At 45.9% G+C, this 22,052-nt stretch overlaps 3 non-coding genes across 3 annotated transcripts; all 3 read left to right on the top strand.

Annotated features, from left to right (window-relative positions):
- The first annotated feature begins 15,248 nt into the window (after positions 1-15,248).
- trnag-ccc (transfer RNA glycine (anticodon CCC)) lies at positions 15,249-15,319 on the top strand. The gene has a single exon. It is a non-coding gene; the product is annotated as a tRNA-Gly (tRNA).
- Positions 15,320-16,228: 909 nt separating this feature from the next.
- trnae-uuc (transfer RNA glutamic acid (anticodon UUC)) lies at positions 16,229-16,300 on the top strand. Its single transcript has one exon. It is a non-coding gene; the product is annotated as a tRNA-Glu (tRNA).
- A 1,109-nt stretch (positions 16,301-17,409) lies between these two features.
- trnag-ucc (transfer RNA glycine (anticodon UCC)) lies at positions 17,410-17,480 on the top strand. The gene has a single exon. It is a non-coding gene; the product is annotated as a tRNA-Gly (tRNA).
- Positions 17,481-22,052: the final 4,572 nt, after the last annotated feature.

The raw sequence follows: 22,052 nt of genomic DNA, 5'->3' as shown, positions 1-22,052 counted from the left end.
TCAGTCAGGATTTGGTCAGTTTTTCAGTTTCTGTGTGATCGGTCAGGTTGTGGTCAGTGGTTCATTTTCTCTGAGTTCAGTCAGGATGTGTTCAGCGGGTAAGTTTCTGTGTTTGTGGTCAGCCTGTTGTCAGTGGGTCAGTGAGTGTGTGCTGGGACAGGTGGTGGTCAGTGGGTCAGATTCTGTGTGTTCAATCAGTTTGTGGTCAGTCGATAAGTTTCTGTGGTTTCTGTCAGTGTGTGGTCAGTGGATCAGTTTCTCTGTGTTCAGTCAAGTTGTTGTCAGTGGGTCAGATTCTGTGTGGTCAGATTGTGGTCAGTGTATCAGTTCCTGAGTGTTCGGACAGGTTATGGTCAGAAGGACAGATTCTGCGTGTTTGGTTGTTTTTAGTCAATGGGTCAGTTTCTGTGTGTTCTGTCAGGTTGTGGTCAGTGGATTAGTTTGTGTTTGTTTGGCCAGGTTGTGGTCATTTGATCATTTTCTGTGTGTTCAGTCAGATTGTGGTCAGTGGGTCAGTTTTTGTGTGTTCTGTCAGGTTGTGGTCAGTGGATTAATTTCTGTGGGATCAGTCAGTGTGTGGTCAGTGGATCAGTTCTGTCTGTTTGTTCAAGTAGTTGTCAGAGGTTCAGTTTCTGTGTGTTGAGTCAGGATTTGTTCAGTTGTTCAGTTTCTGCGTGTTTGGCCAGATTCTGGTCAATTGGTCATTTCCTGTGTGTTCAGTCAGGTTGTGATAGGAAGGACAGTTTCTGTGTGCTCGGTCATGATATGGCCAATGGGTCAGTTTCAGTATTTTTTCAGTCAGGTTGTGGTCAATGTGTCAGTTTCTGTGTGTTCAGTCAGATTGTGGTCAGTGGGTCATTTCCTGTGTTTTCGGGCAGGTTATGGGCAGTGGGTCAGTCTCTCTGTGCTCAATCAGGTTGTGGTCAGTGGGTTACTTCCTGTACTTCCTGTCTGGTTATGTCAGTTGGTGACATTTTCTGTTTTCGATCAGTTTGTGAGCAGTGGGTCAGTTTTATTGTGCTCCGTCTGGTTTTGGCCAGTGGGTCATTCCTGTGTGTTCAGTCAGGTTGCGGTCAGAAGGGCAATTTCTGTGTTCTTGGTCAGGTTATGGTCAGTCGGTCTGTTTCTGTGTTTGGTCAGACTTTGGTCAATGGGTCAGTTTCTTTGTGTTCGGTCAGGTTGTGGTCAGTCTGTCAGTTTCAGTTTTTGTTCGGTGAGGTTGTGGTCAGTTGGTCAGTTTCTGTGTGTTCTGTCAGGATTTGGTCAGTGTGTCAGTTTCTGTTTGTTTCATCAGACTGTTGACAGTTGATCAGTTTCTGTGCGTTCGGTCAGGATTTGGTCAATGGGTCAGTTTCTGTGTGTTCGGTAAGGTTGTGGTCAATGTGTCAGTTTCTGTGTGCTTGGTCAGGTTGTGGTAAGTGAGCCAGTTTCTTTGTGTTCTGTCAGGTTCTGTCAGTGGGTCAGTTTCTGTGTGTTCGGTGAGTTTGTGGTCAGTAGGTCAGTTTGTGTGTGTTCAGTCAGGTTGTGTTCAGTGCGTCAGCTTCTGTGTGTTCAGCGAGATTGTGGTCAGTGGCTGAGTTTCTATGTGTTTGGACAGGATCTGGTCAGTGGGTCAGATACTGTTTGTTTCATCAGGCTGTTGACAGTGGGTCAGTTTCTGTGCGTTCGGTCAGGATTTGGTCAGTGGGCCAGTTTCTGTGCGTTCGGTCAGGTTGTGTTCAGTGCGTCAGATTCTGTGTGTTCAGCGAGGTTTTGGTCAGTGGGTCAGTTTCTATGTGTTTGGACAGGATCTGGTCAGTGGGTCAATTACTGTTTGTTTCATCTGTGGGTCTGTTTCTGCGTGTTCGGTCAGTTTGTCGCCAGTTGGTCAACTTCACTGTGTTCATTCAGGTTGTGGTCAGTGTGTCAGTTTCTGTGTGCTCAGTCAGGAGTTGGTCATTGTGTCAGTTTCTGTGTGTTCGGTCAGGTTGTGGTCAGTTGGTCAGTTTCTCGGTGTTCATTCAGGTTGTGGTTATTGTGTCAGTTTCGGTGTGTTCGGTCAGGTTGTGGTCATTGGGTCAGTTTCTGTGTGATCGGTCATGATTTGGTCAGTGTGTGATCTTCTGTGTGATCAGTCAGGTTATGGTCAGTGGTTCAGTTTCTCTGTGTTTGGACAGGTTGTGGTCAGTGGGTCAGTTTCTGTGTGTTCGTTCCATCTGTGGTTCTTGTGTCATTTTCTGCGTGTTCGCTCAGTTTGTTGTCAATGGGTCAGTTTTTGTGTGGTCAGTCAGGATTTGGTCTGTGTTTCAGTTTCTGTGTGTTCGGTGAGGTTGTGTTCAGTGGTTCATTTTCTCTGATTTCAGTCAGGATGTTTTCAGTGGGTAAGTTTCTGTATTTGTGGTCATACTGTTGTCAGTGGGCCAATTACTGTGCACTCGGACAGGTGGTGGTTAGTGGGTGAGTCTCTGTGTGTTAGGACAGGTGGTGATCAGTTTGTCAGTTTCTGTGTGTTCAATCAATTTGTGGTCAGTTGGTCACTTTCTGTGTGTTCGGTCAGGTTGTGGCCAGTTGGTCAGTTCTGTATGCACCGCCAGGTTGTGATCAGTGGTTCACTTTTGGTGTGTTCGTTCAGGTTGTGGTCATTTGGTCACTTCCAGTGTGTTCGTTCAGATTGTGTCGAATGGGTCAGTTTCTGTGAGTTCGGAGAAGTTGTGGTCAGTGGGTCAGTACCTGTGTGTTTGGTATGGTCAGTTGACCAGTATCTGTGTGTTCAGTCAGTTTGTCGTCAGTGGATCAGTTTCTATGGGTTCTGTCAGTGTGTGGTCAGTGGGTCAGTTTCTGTCTGTTTGATCGAATTGTTGTCAGAAGATCATTTTCTTTGAGTTCTGTCAGGATTTGTTCAGTTGGTCAGTTTCTGAATGTTAGGCCAGGTTGTGGTCATTGGGTCAGATTCTGTGTGTTCAATCAGGTTGTGGTCAGTGTGTCAGTTGCTGTGTGTTCAGTCAGGTTGTGGTTAATGTATAAGGTTCTGTGTGTTCGCTCAGGTTGTGGTCAGTGGGGCAGTTTCTGTTTGTTTCATCACACTGTTGTTAGTGGATCAGTTTCTGTGTGTTCGGTCAGGAATTGGTCAGTGGTTCAGTTTTTGTGTGTTCGGTCAGGTTGTGGTCAGTCGGTCAGTTTCTGTGTGCACCATCAGTTTGTGGTCAGTGGTTCAGCTTTGGGGTGGTCGGTCAGGTTGCGGTCATTTGGTCACTTTCAGTGTGTTCGGTCAGATTGTGGTCAATCGGCCAGTTCCTTTGTGATTGGACAAGATGTGGTCAGTGTGTCAGTTTCTGTGTGTTTGTCAATATATGGTCAGTTGATGAGTTTATGTGTGTTCAGTCAGTTTGTGGTGAGTGGATCAGTTTCTGTGGGTTCTGTCAGTATGCGGTCAGTGGGTCAGTTTCTGTCTGTTCGGTCAAGTTGTTGTCAGAGGTTCAGTTTCGGTGTGTTCTGTCAGGATTTGTTCAGTTGGTCAGTTTCTGTGTGTTTGGTCAGGTTGTGGTCAATGGGTCGGTTTCTGTGTGTTCGGTCAGGTTGCTGTAGGAAGGTCAGTTTCTGTGTGTTCGGTCAGGTTGTGGTCTGTTTGTCAGTTTCAGTTTTTGTTCGGTGAGGTTGTGGTCAGTGGGTCAGTTTCTGTGTGTTCCGTCAGGATTTGGTCAGTGGGTCAGTTTCTGATTGTTCGATCCGGTTCTGGTCAGTGGGTCAGTTTCTGTGTGCTTGGTCAGGTTCTGGTAAGTAGTCCAGTTTCTGTGTGTTCCATCAGGTTGAGGTCAGTGGGCCAGTTTCTGTGTGTTTGGCCAGTTTGTGGTCAGTGGATCAGTTTGTGTATGTTCGGTCAGGTTGTGTTCAGTGCATCAGTTTCTGTTTCTTCAGCCAGGTTGTGGGCAGTGGATCAGATTCTATGTATTTGTACAGGTGCTGGTCTGTGGGTCAGTTTCTGCATGTTTGGTCAGTTTGTCGCCAGTGGGTCAACATCTGTGTGTTCATTCAGGTTGTGGTCAGTGTTCAGTTTCTGTGTGCTCAGTCAGGATTTAGGCATTGTAGAAGTTTCTGTGTGTTCGGTCAGGTTGTGGACAATGGGTCAGTTTCTGTGTGTTCTGTCAGGTTGTGGTCAGTGGTTCAGTTTCAGTTTTTGTTCGGTGAGTTTGTGGTCAGTGGGTCAGTTTGTGTTTGTTCAGTCAGGTTGTGTTCAGTGCATCAGTTTCTGTGTCTTCAGCCAGTTTGTGGTGAGTGGGTCAGTTTCTATGCGTTTATTCAGGTGCTGGTCTGTGGGTCAGTTTCTGCATGTTCGGTCAGTTTGTCCCCAGTGGCTCAAATTCTCCGTGTTCATTAAGGTTGTGGTCAGTGTGTCAGTTTCTCTGTGCTCAGTCAGGAGTTGGTCATTGTGTCAGTTACTGTGTTTTCAGAAAGGATCTGGTCTGTGGGTCAGTTTCCATATGTTCAATCAGGTTGCGTTCAGTGGGGCAATTTCTGTGTTCTCGGTCAGGTTATGGTCAGTCGGTCAGTTTCTGTGTTCGGTCAGGTTGTGGTCAGTCGGTCAGTTTCTGTGTGTTCGGTCAGGACATGGTCAGAATGTCAGTTTCTGCGTGTTTGTTCAGGTTGCCGTCAGAGGCTCAGTCTGATTGAATTCGACCAGTATATGTTCAGTGGGCCAGTATCTGTTTGTTCGGTCAGGTGTAGTCAGTGGGTCAGATTCTTTGTGTTCAGTCAGGTTCTGGTCAGTGGGTCAGTTTCTGTGTGTTCAGTCAAGTTGTGGTCAGTGGGTAAGTTTATGTGTGTTCGGTCAGGATTTGGTCAGTGTGTCAATTTCTATGTGACCTTTATGATTTGGTCAGTGGGTAAGTTTCTGTGTTTTTGGTGTGATTGTGTTCAGTGGGTCAGTCTCTGTGGATTTGCTCCGGTTGTGGTCAATGGGTCCGTTACTGTTTGTCCGGTCAGAATATGCTCAGATGGTCAGTTTCTGGGTAGTTGGTCAGGTTGTGATCAGTGGTTCCAATTGGTTGACTTTGGTCAGTATTTGGTCAGTGGACCAATTTCTGTTTGCTCGATAAGTTTTGGTCAGTTTCTGTGTGACCTGTCAGGTTGTGGTCAGTAGGTCAGTTTCCATTTGTTCGGTCAGGTTGTGGTCAGTGGGTCTGTTTCTGTGTGTTTGGTCAGGTTGTGTTCAGTGCGTCAATTTTTGTTTGTTTAGCCAGGTTTTGTTCAGTGGGTCTTTTTCTATTTGTTTTGACAGGTGCTGGTCCATGGGTCAGTTACTGTGTGCTCGGTCAGGTTTTGTTCAGTGGGTCAGATTCTATGTGTTCTGTCAGGTTCTGGTCAGTGGGACAGTTTCTGTGTGCTCAGTCTGGCTGTGGTATGTGGGCCAGTTTATCTGTGTTCCATCAGGTTGTGGTTAGTGGGTCAGTTTCTGTTTGTTCGGTCAGTTTGTGGTCATTGGTCAGTTTGTGTGTTTTCGGCCAGGTTGTGTTCATGAGTGAATTTCTGTGTCTTCAGCCAGGTTGTTGTCAGTGGGTCAGTATCTGTGTGTTTTGACAGGTGCTGGTCTATGGGTCACTTTCTGCGTGTTTGGTCAGGTTGTCGCCAGTGGGTCAATTCCTGTGTGTTCATTCAAGTTGTGGTCAGCGTGACAGTTTCTGTGTGCTCAGTCAGGAGTTGGTCATTGTATCAGTTTCTGTGTGTTCGGTCAGGTTGTGATCAATGGGTCAGTTTCTGTTTGTTCACTCAGGTTGTGGTTATTTTGTCAGTTTCGGTGTGTTCAGTCAGGTTGTTGTCAGTGGGTTAGTTTCTCTGTGTTGGGACAGGCTGTTGTCAATGGGTCAGTTTCTGTATTGTGAGTCAGGATTTGGTCAGTGTTTCAGTTTCTGTCTGATCGGTCAGGATGTGTTCCATGCGTAAGTTTCTGTGTGTGTGGTCAAACTGTTATCAGTGGGTCACTTACTGTGTGCTTGGACAGGTGCTGGTCAGTGGGTCACTTTCTGTGTGTTCGGTCAGGGTCTGGTCAGTGCGTCAGTTTCTCTGTGCACTTCAGGTTGTTGTCAGTGGTTCAGTTTTGGCGTACTCGGTGAGGTTGTGGTCACTTGGTCACTTTGAGTGTATTGGGTCAGATTGTGGTCAATGGGCCAGTGTTTGTCTGTTCGGACAAGTTGTTTTTAGTGTGTCAATTTCCATGTGTTTGGTCCGAATATGGTCAGTTGGTCAGTTTCTGTGTGTTCAGTCAATTTGTGGTCAGCGGATCAGTTTCTGTGGGTTCCGTCATTGTGTGGTCAGTAGGTCAGTTTCTGTCTGTTCCGTCAAGTTGTTGTCAGATGTTCAGTTTCTGTGTGTTCTGTCAGGATTTGTTCATTTGGTCAGTTGCTGTGTGTTTGGCCAGGTTGCGGTCAATGGGTCGGTTTTTGTGTTCGGTCAGGTTGTGCTAGGAAGGTCAGTTTTTGTGTGCTTCGTCATGTTATGGTCAGTGGTTCAGTTTCAGTGTTTTTTCGGTCAGGTTGTGGTCAATGTGTCAGTTTCTGTTTGTTCGGTCAGGTTGTCGTCAGTTTGTCACATTCTGTGTGTTTGGTCAGGTTGTGGTCAGTGGGTCTGTTTCTGTGTTCTCGGTCAGGTTGTGCCCAGTGGGTTTGTTTATGTGTGTTCGGTCAGGTTGTGGTCAGTGGATATATTTCTGTCAGTTTCGTCAGTGTGTGGTCCGTGGATCAGTTTCTGTGTGTTCAGTCAAGTTGTCAGGATTTTATCAGTTGGTCAGTTTCTGTGTGATTGTAGAGGTTGTGGTCAATGGGTCGGTTACTCTGTGTTCGCTCAGGTTGTGGTTTGAAGGTCAGTTTTTGTGTGCTCTATCATGTTTTGATCAGTGGGTCAGTTTCAGTGTTTGTTCGGTCAGGTTGTGGTCAATGGGTCAGTTTCTGTGTCTTCGGTCATGTTCTGGTCAGTGAGTCAGTTTCTCTGTGCACCGTCAGGTTGTATCAGTGGTTCAGTTTTGGTGTACTCGGTCAGGTTGTGGTCATTTGGTCACTGTGAGTGTATTGGGTCAGATTGTGGTCAATGGGTCAGTGTTTCTCTGTTCGGACAAATTGTGGTCAGTGTGTCAATTTCTGTGTGTTTGGTCCAATATGGTCAGTTAGTCAGTTTCTGTGTGTTCAGTCAGTTTGTGGTCAGCGGATCAGTTTCTGTGGGTTCCATCATTGTGTGGTCAGTGGGTCAGTTTCTGTCTGTTCCGTCAAGTTGTTGTCCAATGTTCATTTTCTGTGTGTTCTGTCAGGATTTGTTCATTTGGTCATTTGCTGTGTGTTTGGCCAGGTTTCGGTGAATGGGTCGGTTTCTGTGTGTTCGGTCAGCTTGTGGTAGGTAGATCAGTTTCTGTGTGCTTGGTCATGTTATGGTCAGTGGGTCAGTTTCAGTGTTTTTTCGGTCAGGTTGTGGTCAATGTGTCAGTTTCTGTTTGTTCGGTCAGGTTGTCATCAGTTTGTCAGATTCTGTGTGTTTGGTCAGGTTGTGGTCAGTGGGTCAGTTTCTGTGTGCTCGGTCAGTTTGTGCCCAGTGGGTTTGTTTATGGGTGTTCGGTCAGGTTGTGGTCAGTGGATAATTTTCTGTCAGTTCTGTCAGTGTGTGGTCCGTGGATCAATTTCTGTGTGTTCAGCCAAGTTGTCAGGATTTGTTCAGTTGGTCAGGTTGTGGTCAATGGGTCGGTTGCTTTGTGTTCACTCAGGTTGTGGTTGGAAGATCAGTTTCTGTGTGCTCTCTCATGTTTTGGTCAGTGGGTCAGTTTCAGTGATTGTTCGGTCAGGTTGTGGTCAATGGGTCAGTTTCTGTCTGTTCGGTCAGGTTGTGGTCAGTGGATCATATCCTGTGTTTTCGGTCTGGATATGTCAGTGTGTGATACTCTGCATGTTCGGTCAGGTTGTGGTCAGTTGCTCAGTCTGGTTGAGTTCGGTCAGTATGTGGTCAGTGGGCCAGTTTCTGTTTGTTCGATCAGGTTGTGGTCAGTGGGTCAGTTTCTGTGTGATTGGTCAGTTTGTGGCCAGTTGCTCAGTTACTGCGTGCTCTCTCAGGTTGTGCTCAGTGGGTCAGTTTCACTGTGTACGTTCAGTATTTGTTCAGTGTGTCAGTTTCTGTGTGCTCGTTCAGGTTGTGGTCATTGTGTCAGGTTCCGTGTTTTCTGTCAGGTTGTGGTCAGTGGGTCAGTTTCTGTGTGTTCAGCCAGGTTGTTGACAGTGGGTCAGGTACTTTGTGTTTGGTCATGTTGTGGTCAATCGGTCAGTTTCTGTGTCTTCGCTCAGGTCATGGCCAGAAGGTCAGTTTCTGCATGTTTTGTCAGGTTGTGGTCAGTGGCTCAGTCTGGTTCAGTTCGGTCAGGTTGTGGTCAATGGGCCAGTTTCTATTTGTTCTGTCATGTGTTGTCAGTGGGTCAGTTTCTGTGTGTTCAGTCAGGTTCTGCTCAGTGGGTCAGTTTCTGTGTGTTCAGTCAGATTGTGGTCAGTGGGTCAGTTTCTATGTGATTGGTCAGAATGTGGTCAGTTGCTCAATTTCTGTGTGCTCGTTCAATTTGTGGTCAGTGTGTCAGTTTCAGTGTCTTTGGTCAGGTTGTGGTCAGTGGGACAGTTTTTGTGTGTTCAGTCAGGTTGTGGTCAGTGGGTCAGTTTCTTTGTGTTTGGTAAGGCTGTGGTCAGAGTGTCAGTTTCTGTGTTTTTGATCAGGTTCTGGTCCGTTGGTCAGTTTCTGTGTGTTCGGTCAGGTTGTGTTCAGTTGGCCAGTTTCTGCATGTCCGGCCAGGTTATCATCAGAAGTTCAGTTTCTGAGTTTTGGGCAGGCTGTGATCAGTGGTTCAGTTTGGTTGACTTTGGTCAGTATGTGGTCAGTGGATCAGTTTCTGTTTGTTTGGAAAGGTGGTGGTTAGTGGGTCAGTTTCTGTGTGATCGTACAGGTTGCCGTCAGTGTGTCAGTTGCTGTGTGGTCTGTCAGGTTGTGGTCAGTGGGTCAGTTTCTGTGTGTTCGGTCAATTTGTGGTCAGTGGGTCAGTTTATGTGTGATCGGACATGTTGTGGTCAGTGGTTTTGTTTCTGTGTGTTTGGTCATGTTGTGGTTAGTGGGCCAGTTTATGTGTGTTTTGTCAGGTTGTGGTCAGTGGGTCAGTTTCTGTGTGTTCAGTCAGGACTTGGTCACTGTGTCAGTTTATGTTTGATCAGCCAGGTTGTGGTCAGTGGGTCAGTTTCTGTGCTTTCGGTCTGGTTGTGGTCAGTGGGTTCGTTTCTGTGTTTTCGGTCACTTTTTGGTCAGTATGTCAGCTTATGTGTGTTCAGTCACGTTGTGGTTAGTGTATCAGAATCAGTATGTTCGATCAGGTTGTGGACAGTGTGTCAGTTACTTTGTGTTCGGTCAGGTTGTGGTAAGTGAGCCAATTTATGTGTGTTACATAGATACATAGATACATAGAAGATAGGAGCAGGAGTAGGCCATTCGGCCCTTCGTGCCTGCTCCGCCATTTAATGAGATCATGGCTGATCCTTTAATTCAGTATCCCGTCCCCGCCTTCTCTCCGTAACCCTTAACCCCTTTTGCCCGTAGAAATATATCTAATTCCCTCTTAAATATATTTAATGAGCTGGCGTACACTGCCCTCTGTGGCAATGAGTTCCACAGGTTCACCACTCTCTGAGTGAAGAAATTCCCCCTCATCTCTGTCCTAAATGGTTTAGCCCTTATCCTTAAATTATGTCCTCTAGTTCTGTTCTCACCCGCCAAGGGAAACATTCCTTCTGCATCCAGTCTGTCTAGACCTGTCAGAATTTTATACACTTCTATGAGGTCCCCTCTCAATCTTCTAAACTCCAGTGTGTACATCCCTAAACTACATAGTCTCTCCTCATAGGTCATTCCCGCCATTCCTGGTATCAGCCTGGTGAATCGCCGCTGCACCCCCTCCATGGCAAGAACATCCTTCCTCAGATGAGGCGACCAAAACTGTACACAGTACTCGAGGTGTGGTCTCACCAGTGCCCTGTACAGCTGCAGCAAGGTATCCCTGTTCCTGTATTCTAACCCTTTTGCTATGAAGGCCAGCATACCGTTTGCCTTCTTGACCGCCTGTTGCACCTGCATGCTCGCCTTCAGTGACTGGTGTACAAGAACACCCAGGTCTCTCTGTACTTCCCCCTCTCCCAATCTATTGCCATTTAAATAATAATTTGCCCTCCCGTTCCTGCACCCAAGGTGGATAACTTCGCACTTGTCCACATTATAGTGCATCTGCCATTTATCCGCCCAATCGCCCAGTCTGTCCAAATCGCTCTGGAGCTTCCTGGTCTCTTCCTCTGAGCCCACCCCACCTCCTAGTTTAGTGTCGTCTGCAAATTTGGAAATGCTGCATCCGACTCCCTGATCCAGGTCATTAATGTAAATTGTGAACAGCTGGGGGCCCAGGACAGATCCCTGTGGTACCCCACTTGTTACTGCCTGCCATTCAGAAAATGAGCCGTTTATTCCAACTCTCTGTTTTCTATCTGACAGCCAGTTCCCTATCCACGCCAAAACTTTCCCCTTTATCCCATGAGCCTCAATTTTCCATGCTAATCTTTTATGTGGGACCTTATCGAAGGCCTTTTGGAAGTCCAGGTACACCACATCTACTGGCTCTCCCCCATCTATTCTACCAGTTACTCCCTCAAAAAATTCCAATAGATTAGTCAAGCACGATTTACCCTTTGTAAATCCATGTTGACTCTGTCCTATCCTGTCCCCATTTGCTAAGTGCTCCGCTATTTCATCCTTAATGATGGACTCCAGCATTTTGCCCACAACTGATGTAAGGCTTACAGGTCTGTAATTACCTGCTTTTTCCCTACCCCCCTTTTTGAATAGTGGGGTAACGTTAGCTACCCTCCAATCCATCGGCACTGTTCCCGAGTCTAATGAATTCTGAAAAATCATCCTTAGTGCATCCGCTATCTCTAGGGCCACCTCCTTCAGTACCCTAGGATGCATGTTATCAGGCCCTGGGGATTTGTCCACCTTCAATCCCTTTAGCTTCCTTAACACCATATCCTTAGAGATATTGATTTGCGTCAGTTCCTCCTTTGCCAATGTCCCTATTTTTCCCGATATCCCAGGGAGGTTTTTTGTGTCTTCCTTCGTAAAGACTGACCCAAAGTATGCATTTAGTTGATCTGCCATTTCCTTATTTCCCATTATATATTCCCCCGTATCTGACTGCAATGGACCAACTTTGGTTTTCACCAGTCTTTTCCTTTTGATATATTTATAAAAGCTTTTGGAGTTAGTTTTTATATTTTCCGCCAGCTTGTTTTCGTAAGCTATTTTGCCCCTCTTGATCATGCCCTTTGCCTTCCGTTGCTCTATCTTAAACTGTTCCCAATCTTCCGCTCTGGCGCTTTTTTTGGCTATTTTATACGCCCTATCTTTGGATTTTATGCTGTCTCTAATTTCCCCTGTTATCCACGGTTGAGTCACCTTTTTAGATTTCCTTTTATGCCAGATTGGTATAAACAATTTTTGCAATTTTGTCATTCTATCTTTAAATGTTTGCCATTGTTTATCTACCTCCAGTCCTCTCAGGAACGTTGTCCAATCAGACCTACGTCTGGCTGTCTTCAGTGATTCAGTTTCTTTGTGTTTGTTCAAGTTTTGGTCAGTGGGTCAGTTCTGTGTGCTCAGTAAGGTTGTTGTCATTTTGTCAGATTCTGTGAGTTCGGTCATGTTGTGTCCGGTGGGTCAGTTTCTGTGAGTTTGTTCAGGTTGAGCTCATTGTGCCAGTCTTTGTGTGCTCGATCAGTTTGTGGTCAGTGGGTTTGTTTCTTTGTTTTCGGTCAGTTTGTGGTCAGTGGATCATTTTCTGTCAGTGCCATCAGTGTTTGATCAGTGGTACAGTTTCTCTGTGTTCGGTTAAGTTGTTGTCAGTGGGTCAGTTTCTGTTTCTTCAGTCATGATTTGTTCAGTTGGTCACTTTCTGTGTGTTTGTTCAGGTTGTGGTCAATGGGTCACTTTCGGTGTCTTAGGTCAGTTTGTGGTCAGTGTGAGAGTTTCAGTGTTTGTTCCATCAGGTTTTAGTCAATGGGTCAGTTTCTGTGTGTTCTTTCAGATTGTGATCATTTGGTCACTTTCTTTGTGATCGGTCAGCTTGTGGTCAGTGGGTCAGAAGCAAATAGATTTCAGGTGGATGCCTACCCGCACTTGATGCTGTGGGTTCCTGAACATGTCCTTTGTGATCCCGCCTAAAAAATGTCATCTTGTACGAAAAGATGCCTGGCGTGGAAGTGACCTGAATTTCAAAGAAGCAAGGAGGAAAGACTGCATTGTTCTGCTTGCTGGCAGAACGCTTTTCGCAGTTTCCCTGGTGGTACAGTGGTTCGGATTCGGCGCTTTCACCACCGCGACCCGAATTCGATTACCCGGTCAGGAAAATAGTGCGTTTTCTGGCAGTTTAAAATGCCAGCAATCAAAGCCACCGCGCGAAACAATGCATCAACTTTTCAACTTTCCACACCGCTGCTGTTGCCTCAACAATCAGCAGCGCATCATTCGGTATCGAGGTGCAACATTCACTTGCCTTGCCTTCTGTAAAATGCCTGCTGTTTCAAAGTCAGCAGGAAATGACATTGGGAACAAGACACTTGAAATGCCCACATTTATGTGTACCTCACAGTGTCAGAACAGTCACGGTGATTATCCGCCTTACATGTATTATTTTGCCGAATTCATCTCCCTAACAAACTTAGCTGATCACAGCACGGCTATCAGTCAACTCATTGCCAGTGTGAAAAATGCCACATTAGCAACGTGTGCAAGACTCGAATGACAGAGTACCTGGGCCGTGATAACTTATCCTGATATTCATGAGGCCTTAACATTCGCTGCATAAGACAATTCTACCTCTGGTTACCATCCCTTCTGCCATTGGAAAGCGTTTGTCTTTATTTCCTCCATCAAAACCCACTGTAATATTGCAAGCCTCTATTAAATTTCCTCTTAGCCTCCAGGGGAAAGCAATCCCAGCTTCTCCACACAATCATCACAACTGAAGTCGCTTGTCCATCGGGCCACACTCTAAGCCGTCAAACGGTTTCTGTATGTCTGAAAGACATATATTTCAGCTACAGGGGAGTGAAGGGTTATGGGGAGCGGGCGGCAAAGTTGCGTTGTGTATGTTAGCTGTATATTAGCTGTATCTGTGCAACTGGATCAAGTGTATGAATGTTCTGCTCCTGTTCCTGTGCAACAGCTTTCAGGGGCTGAATGGCATCCTGTTCCTGTGTAACAGGCTCGATTCTTGCTCTGACAGACATTACATTGCTCACTTCCTCGTTAGTATAGTTGTGAGTATCCCCACCTGTCACGCGGGAGACCGGAGTGAAATTCCCCGACGGGGAGGAATTTTAACATCCCCAATTTTAAACCTTTGGGCAGCACTTTAACGTGCTCCTTGGAAAAGATCAACAGCGAAAAATTGAACCTAAAATAATTTTAAACGGTGAGGAACTGTATAAAAGCCTCCTGCATCAATTCCTCGTTAGCATAGTGTTCTCCTTCTGGTTGTCTTTTGTGCGGGGCACTGTGGAACGAGAGAGGACAGGGAAATGCAGATAACAGCGGGAGAAAGCAAGTCTGATCTTGCAAGGGGACAGCACTGGCACGATTGGCCGAATGGCCTCACACTGCACTGCAAGCTTCCATGAATCATATGGATATCTGAGACATACCCACACAAAGTGAGCACACATCTGTGTTCGTGTATGTGTTTGAGTCTTTGTCTCAAGCAGTGCATTATTATTTCCTCTGTGTTGTCCTTGATATTATGGTGCTGGTTATTCAATATCCCGACGGCTTTTCTCTGACTGTGTATCACTGAGAAAAGCACAGAAGCAAATAGATTTCAGGTGGACGCCTACCCGCAATTGATGCTGTGGTATCTTGAACATGTCGTTTGTGATCTCGCCTAAAAAATGACATCTTGTACGAAAAGTTTGCCTGGCGCGAAAGTGACCTGAATTTCAAAGCAGCAAGGAGGAAAGACTGCATTGTTCTGCTTGCTGGCAGGATGCTTTCCGCAGCTTCACTGGTGGTCTAGTGGTTAGGATTCGGCGCTTTCACCGCCGCGGCCCGGGTTCGATTCCCGGTCAGGGAACCAGTGCTTTTTCTGATTGTTTGAAATCCCAGCAATCAAAGCACCCGCGCGAAACAATGCTTGCACCTCATCAACCTTTCAACTTTCCACGCTGCTGTTGCCTCAGCAGAGCAACATTCGGTACCGAGGTGCAACATTCACTTCCTTGCCTTCTGTAAAATGCCTGCTGTTTCAAAGTCAGCAGGAAATGACATTGGGAACAAGACACCTTAAATGCCCACATTTATGTGTACCTCACAGTGTCAGGACAGTCACGGTTATTATCCGCCTTCCATGTGTTATTTTGCCGACTGCATCTCCCTAACAAACTTAGCACGGCTATCAGTCAACTCATTGCCAGTGTGAAGAATGCCACATTAGCTACGTGTGCAAGACTCGAATGACAGAGTACCTGGGCCGTGATAATTTATCCTGATATTCATGAGGCCCTAACATTCGCTGCATAAGACAATTCTACCTCTGGTTACCATCCCTCCTGCCATTGGAAAGCGGTTGTCTTTATTTCCTCTATCAAAAGCCATTGAAATTTTGCAAGCCTTTATTAAATTTCCTCTTAGCCTCCAGAGGAAAGCAATTCCAGCTTGTCCACACCATCAACATAACTGAAGTCGCTTGTCCCTCGGGCCACACTGTAAGACGTCAAACGAGTTCTGTATGTCGGGGAGTCAAGGGTTATGGGGAGCGGGCGGAAAAGTTGCGTTGTGTCGAAGATCTCATCAGCCACGAAATTATTAAATGGCGGGGCTCGAGGGGCCGAATGGCCCAATCCTGCTCCTATTTATTCTTTTGGGAAAGGTTAGTTTCTTAATTATGGAATTTTTGAGCAGCTAAACAACGTTGGAAGGAAACTCCCACGGCACCTAGAAAAGTGCAAAATCTTAGCTCTGCCGTGAGCTCATGCACCTGAGAGGTTAACCCTGTAATTCTCTGTCCACAGATCTTCCAGGACCTTCGAAGTGTTTCCAGCATTTAGTCAACAATTCCAGATGCAGTATCTGCTGCATTTAGCTTTTTATGTTAACGCAGTGTCCCCGCTTGTATTAACAAAAGCCAAAAATAAATTGTAGCTACCAGAAAATGGAATTTGTTAACTCGGCGTGCATTGGTGGTTCAGGGGTAGAATTCTCGCCTCCCACGCCGGTGACCCGGGTTCGATTCCCGGCCAATGCAGGTTAACATTTTAAACAATTTATTTCATAGCAAACACATCACTTGAGCATAAATAATATATTAGCTGCATCTGTGCAACTGGATCAAGGGAATGAATGTCCTGTTCCTGTGTAACAGGCTCGATTCTTACTCTGACAGACATTACATTGCTCACTTCCTCGTTAGTATAGTTGTGAGTATCCCCACCTGTCACGCGGGAGACCGGGGTGAATTTCCCCGACGGGGAGGAATTTTAACATCCCCAATTTTAAACCTTTGGGCAGCACCTTAACGTGCTCGTTGGAAAAGATCAACAGCGAAAAATTGAACCTAAAATAATTTTAAACGGTGAGGAACTGTATAAAAAGCTCCTGCATCAATTCCTCGTTAGCATAGTGTTCTCCTTCTGTTTGTCTTTTGTGCGGGGCACTGCGGAACGAGAGAGGACAGGGAAATGCAGATAACAGCGGGAGAAAGCACGTCTGATCTTTCAAGGGGACAGCACTGGCACGATTGGCCGAATGGCCTCATACTGTACTGCAAGCTTCCATGAATCATATGGATATCTGAGACATACCCACACAAAGTGAGCACACATCTGTGTTCGTGTATGTGTTTGAGCCTTTGTCTCAAGCAGTGCATTACTATTTCCTCTGTGTTGTCCTTGAAATTATGGTGCTGGTTATTCAATATCCCGACGGCTTTTCTCTGACTGTGTATCACTGAGAAAAGCACAGAAGCAAATAGATTTCAGGTGGACGCCTACCCGCAATTGATGCTGTGGTATCTTGAACATGTCGTTTGTGATCTCGCCTAAAAAATGTCATCTGGTACGAAAAGTTTGCCTGGCGCGAAAGTGACCTGAATTTCAAAGCAGCAAGGAGGAAAGACTGCATTGTTCTGCTTGCTGGCAGGATGCTTTCCGCAGCTTCCCTGGTGGTCTAGTGGTTAGGATTCGGCGCTTTCACCGCCGCGGCCCGGGTTCGATTCCCGGTCAGGGAACCAGTGCTTTTTCTGGCTGTTTGAAATGCCAGCAATCAAAGCACCCGCGCGAAACAATGCTTGCACCTCATCAACCTTTCAACTTTCCACGCTGCTGTTGCCTCAGCAGCGCAACATTCGGTACCGAGGTGCAACATTCACTTCCTTGCCTTCTGTAAAATGCCTGCTGTTTCAAAGTCAGCAGGAAATGACATTGGGAACAAGACACCTTAAATGCCCACATTTATGTGTACCTCACAGTGTCAGGACAGTCACGGTTATTATCCGCCTTCCATGTGTTATTTTGCCGACTGCATCTCCCTAACAAACTTAGCTGATCACAGCACGGCTATCAGTCAACTCATTGCCAGTGTGAAGAATGCCACATTAGCTACGTGTGCAAGACTCGAATGACAGAGTACCTGGGCCGTGATAATTTATCCTGATATTCATGAGGCCTTAACATTCGCTGCATAAGACAATTCTACCTCTGGTTACCATCCCTCCTGCCATTGGAAAGCGGTTGTCTTTATTTCCTCTATCAAAAGCCATTGAAATTTTGCAAGCCTTTATTAAATTTCCTCTTAGCCTCCAGAGGAAAGCAATTCCAGCTTGTCCACACCATCAACATAACTGAAGTCGCTTGTCCCTCGGGCCACACTGTAAGACGTCAAACGAGTTCTGTATGTCGGGGAGTCAAGGGTTATGGGGAGCGGGCGGAAAAGTTGCGTTGTGTCGAAGATCTCATCAGCCACGAAATTATTAAATGGCGGGGCTCGAGGGGCCGAATGGCCCAATCCTGCTCCTATTTATTCTTTTGGGGAAGGTTAGTTTCTTAATTATGGAATTTTTGAGCAGCTAAACAACGTTGGAAGGAAACTCCCACGGCACCTAGAAAAGTGCAAAATCTTAGCTCTGCCGTGAGCTCATGCACCTGAGAGGTTAACCCTGTAATTCTCTGTCCACAGATCTTCCAGGACCTTCGAAGTGTTTCCAGCATTTAGTCAACAACTCCAGATGCAGTATCTGCTGCATTTAGCTTTTTATGTTAACGCAGTGTCCCCGCTTGTATTAACAAAAGCCAAAAATAAATTGTAGCTACCAGAAAATGGAATTTGTTAACTCGGCGTGCATTGGTGGTTCAGGGGTAGAATTCTCGCCTTCCACGCGGGTGACCCGGGTTCGATTCCCGGCCAATGCAGGTTAACATTTTAAACAATTTATTTCATAGCAAACACATCACTTGAGCATAAATAATATATTAGCTGCATCTGTGCAACTGGATCAAGGGAATGAATGTCCTGTTCCTGTGTAACAGGCTCGATTCTTACTCTGACAGACATTACATTGCTCACTTCCTCGTTAGTATAGTTGTGAGTATCCCCACCTGTCACGCGGGAGACCGGGGTGAAATTCCCCGACGGGGAGGAATTTTAACTTCCCCAATTTTAAACCTTTGGGCAGCACCTTAACGTGCTCGTTGGAAAAGATCAACAGCAAAAAATTGAACCTAAAATAATTTTAAGCGGTGAGGAACTGTATAAAAAGCTCCTGCATCAATTCCTCGTTAGCATAGTGTTCTCCTTCTGTTTGACTTTTGTGCGGGGCACTGCGGAACGAGAGAGGACAGGGAAATACAGATAACAGCGGGAGAAAGCACGTCTGATCTTTCAAGGGGACAGCACTGGCACGATTGGCCGAACGGCCTCATACTGTACTGCAAGCTTCCATGAATCATATGGATATCTGAGACATACCCACACAAAGTGAGCACACATCTGTGTTCGTGTATGTGTTTGAGCCTTTGTCTCAAGCAGTGCATTACTATTTCCTCTGTGTTGTCCTTGATATTTTGGTGCTGATTATTCAATATCCCGACGGCTTTTCTCTGACTATGTATCACTGAGAAAAGCACAGAAGCAAATAGATTTCAGGTGGACGCCTACCCGCAATTGATGCTGTGGTTTCTTGAACATGTCGTTTGTGATTTGGCTTAAATAATGACATCTTGTACGAAAATTTTGCCTGGCGCGAAAGTGACCTGAATTTCAAAGCAGCAAGGAGGAAAGACGGCATTGTTCTGCTTGCTGGCAGGATGCTTTCCGCAACTTCCCTGGTGGCCTAGTGGTTAGGATTCGGCGCTTTCACCGCTGCGGCCTGGGTTCGATTCCCGGTCAGAAAACCAGTACATTTTCTGGCTGTTTGAAATGCCAGCAATCAAAGCACCCACGCGAAACAATGCTTGCACCTCATCAACCTTTCAACTTTCCACGCTGCTGTTGCCTCAGCAGCGCAACATTCGGTACCGAGGTGCAACATTCACTTCCTTGCCTTCTGTAAAATGCCTGCTGTTTCAAAGTCAGCAGGAAATGACATTGGGAACAAGACACCTTAAATGCCCACATTTATGTGTACCTCACAGTGTCAGAACAGCCACGGTTATTATCCGCCTTCCATGTATTATTTTGCCGACTGCATCTCCCTAACAAACTTAGCTGATCACAGCACGGCTATCAGTCAACTCATTGCCAGTGTGAAGAATGCCACATTAGCTACGTGTGCAAGACTCGAATGACAGAGTACCTGGGCCGTGATAACTTATCCTGATATTCATGAGGCCTTAACATTCGCTGCATAAGACAATTCTACCTCTGGTTACCATCCCTTCTGCCATTGGAAAGCGTTTGTCTTTATTTCCTCTATCAAAACCCATTGTAATTTTGCAAGCCTTTATTAAATTTCCTCTTAGCCTCCAGAGGAAAGCAATTCCAGCTTGTCCACACCATCAACATAACTGAAGTCGCTTGTCCCTCGGGCCACACTGTAAGACGTCAAACGAGTTCTGTATGTCGGGGAGTCAAGGGTTATGGGGAGCGGGCGGATAAGTTGCGTTGTGTCGAAGATCTCATCAGCCACGAACTTATTAAATGGCGGGGCTCGAGGGGCCGAATGGCCCAATCCTGCTCCTATTTATTCTTTTGGGGAAGGTTAGTTTATTAATTATGTAATTTTTGAGCAGCTAAACAACGTTGGAAGGAAACTCCCACGGCACCGAGAAAAGTGCAAAATCTTAGCTCTGCCGTGAGCTCATGCACCTGAGAGGTTAACCCTGTAATTCTCTGTCCACAGATCTTCCAGGACCTTCGAAGTGTTTCCAGCATTTAGTCAACAATTCCAGATGCAGTATCTGCTGCATTTAGCTTTTTATGTTAACGCAGTGTCCCCGCTTGTGTTAACAAAAGCCAAAAATAAATTGTAGCTACCAGAAAATGGAATTTGCTTACTCGGTGTGCATTGGTGGTTCCGGGGTAGAATTCTCGCCTGCCACGCAGAGGACCCGGGTTCGATTCCCGGCCAATGCAGGTTAACATTTTAAATAATTAATTTCATAGCAAACACATCACTTGAGCACAAATAATATATTAGCTGTATATGTGCAACTGGATCAAGGGTATGAATGTTCTGCTCCTGTTCTTGTGCAACAACTTTCAGGGGCTGAATGGCATCCTGTTCCTGTGCAACAGGCTCGGTTCCTACTCTGACAGACATTACATTGCTCACTTCCTCGTTAGTATACTTGTGAGTATCCCCACCTGTCACGCGGGAGACCGGGGTGAAATTCCCCGAGGGGGAGGAATTTTAACATCCCCAATTTTAAACCTTTGGGCAGCACTTTAACGTGCTCCTTGGAAAAGATCAACAGCGAAAAATTGAACCTAAAATAATTTTAAACGGTGAGGAACTGTATAAAAACCTCTTGCTTCAATTCCTCGTTAGCATAGTGTTCTCCTTCTGTTTGTCTTTTGTGCGGGGCACTGCGGAACGAGAGATGACAGGGAAATGCTGATAACAGCTGGAGAAAACACGTCTGATCTTTCAAGGGGACAGCACTGGCACGATTGGCCGAATGGCCTCATACTGTACTGCAAGCTTCCATGAATCATATGGATATCTGAGACATACGCACACATCTGTGTTCGTGTATGTGTTTGAGTCTTTGTCTCAAGCAGTGCATTACTATTTCCTCTGTGTTGTCCTTGATATTTTGGTGCTGATTATTCAATATCCCGACGGCTTTTCTCTGACTGTGTATCTCTGAAAAAAGCACAGAAGCAAATAGATTTCAGGTGGACGCCTACACGCACTTGATGCTGTGGTTTCCTGAACATGTCCTTTGTGATCTCGCTTCCTTTCCTTCTGTAAAATGCCTGCTGTTTCAAAGTCAGCAGGAAATGACGTTGGGAACAAGACACTTTAAATGCCCACATTTATGTGTACCTCACAGTGTCAGAACAGTCACGGTTATTATCCGTCTTCCATGTATTATTTTGCCGACTGCATCTCCCTAACAAACTTAGCTGATCACAGCACGGCTATCAGTCAACTCATTGCCAGTGTGAAAAATGCCACATTAGCAACGTGTGCAAGACTCGAATGACAGAGTAACTGGGCCGTGATAACATATCCTGATATTCATGAGGCCTTAACATTCGCTACATAAGACAATTCTACCTCTGGTTACCATCGCTCCTGACATTGGAAAGCGTTTGTCTTTACTTCCTCTATCAAAACCCATTGTAATTTTGCAAGCCTCTATTAAATTTCCTCTTAGCCTCCAGAGGAAAGCAATCTCAGCTTCTCCACACTATCCCTCGGGCCACACTGTAAGACGTCAAACGGGTTCTGTATGTCTGATAGACATATATTTCAGCTACAGGGGAGTCAAAGGTTATAAGAACATAAGAACAAAAGAAATAGGAGCAGGAGTAGGCCAATCGGCCCCTCGAGCCTGCTCCACCATTCAATAAGATCATGGCTGATCTGATCCTAACCTCAAATCTTCTACCACTCTGCATCGACCCGAACCCATGTGATCTCCCGGGAGAGGCGAAAAACCAGATAAAGACCCAATGGCCAATTTGGGAGAAAAAAATCTGGGAAATACCTCTCCGACCCATCTAGGCGATCGAAATTCTTCCAGCAGATCACTCTGTCCCTATATTTTCTACAGTACTTACCTTCTGTAAAGGCGATCTCCACCCCAGCCAGGAACAGGAATAAAACCATCTCCTGAAATCTAACAGAATTAGAACACAGTAGGAGCAGAACAAGGCTACAAGGCCCCTGGGCCCGCTCCACTACCCACAGGGCCATGACCATTCCGAACCCAGACTCATGTCCAATTTCCTGCCCGCTCCCCGTAACCCTTAATTCCCTTTACTTCTAGGAAACTATCTATTTCTGTTTTAAATTTATTTAATGATGTAGCTTCCACAGCTTTCTGGGGCAGCAAATTCCACAAACCTACCACCCTCTGAGTGAAGAAGTTTCTCCTCATCTCAGTTTTGAATGAGCAGCCCCTTATTTTAAGATTATGCCCCCTAGTTCTAGTTTCACCCATCATTGGGAACATCCTCACCGCATCCACCCGATCAAGCCCCTTCACAAGCTTATATGTTTCAATAAGATCGCCTCTCATTCTTCTGAACTCCAATGAGTAGAGTCCCAATCTACTCAACCTCTCCTCATATGACCACCCCCTCATCCCCGGGATTAACCGAGTGAACCTTCTTTGTACTGACTCGAGAGCAAGTATGTCTTTTCTTAAGTATGGACACCAAAACTGCATGCAGTATTCCAGGTGCGGCCTCACCAATACCTTGTACAACTGCAGCAATACCTCCCTGTTTTTATATTCCAACCCCCTAGCAATAAAAGCCAACATTCCATTGGCCTTCTTAATCACTTGCTGCACCTGCATACTAACTTTTTG

The sequence above is a fragment of the Somniosus microcephalus genome, unplaced genomic scaffold, assembly GCF_052327205.1.
Source record: "Somniosus microcephalus isolate GS21.2 unplaced genomic scaffold, FLI_Smic_1.0 unresolved_chr8, whole genome shotgun sequence".
In the NCBI taxonomy this organism is placed as follows: Eukaryota; Metazoa; Chordata; class Chondrichthyes; order Squaliformes; family Somniosidae; genus Somniosus; species Somniosus microcephalus.
This window is presented reverse-complemented; position numbering and strand designations above follow the sequence as displayed.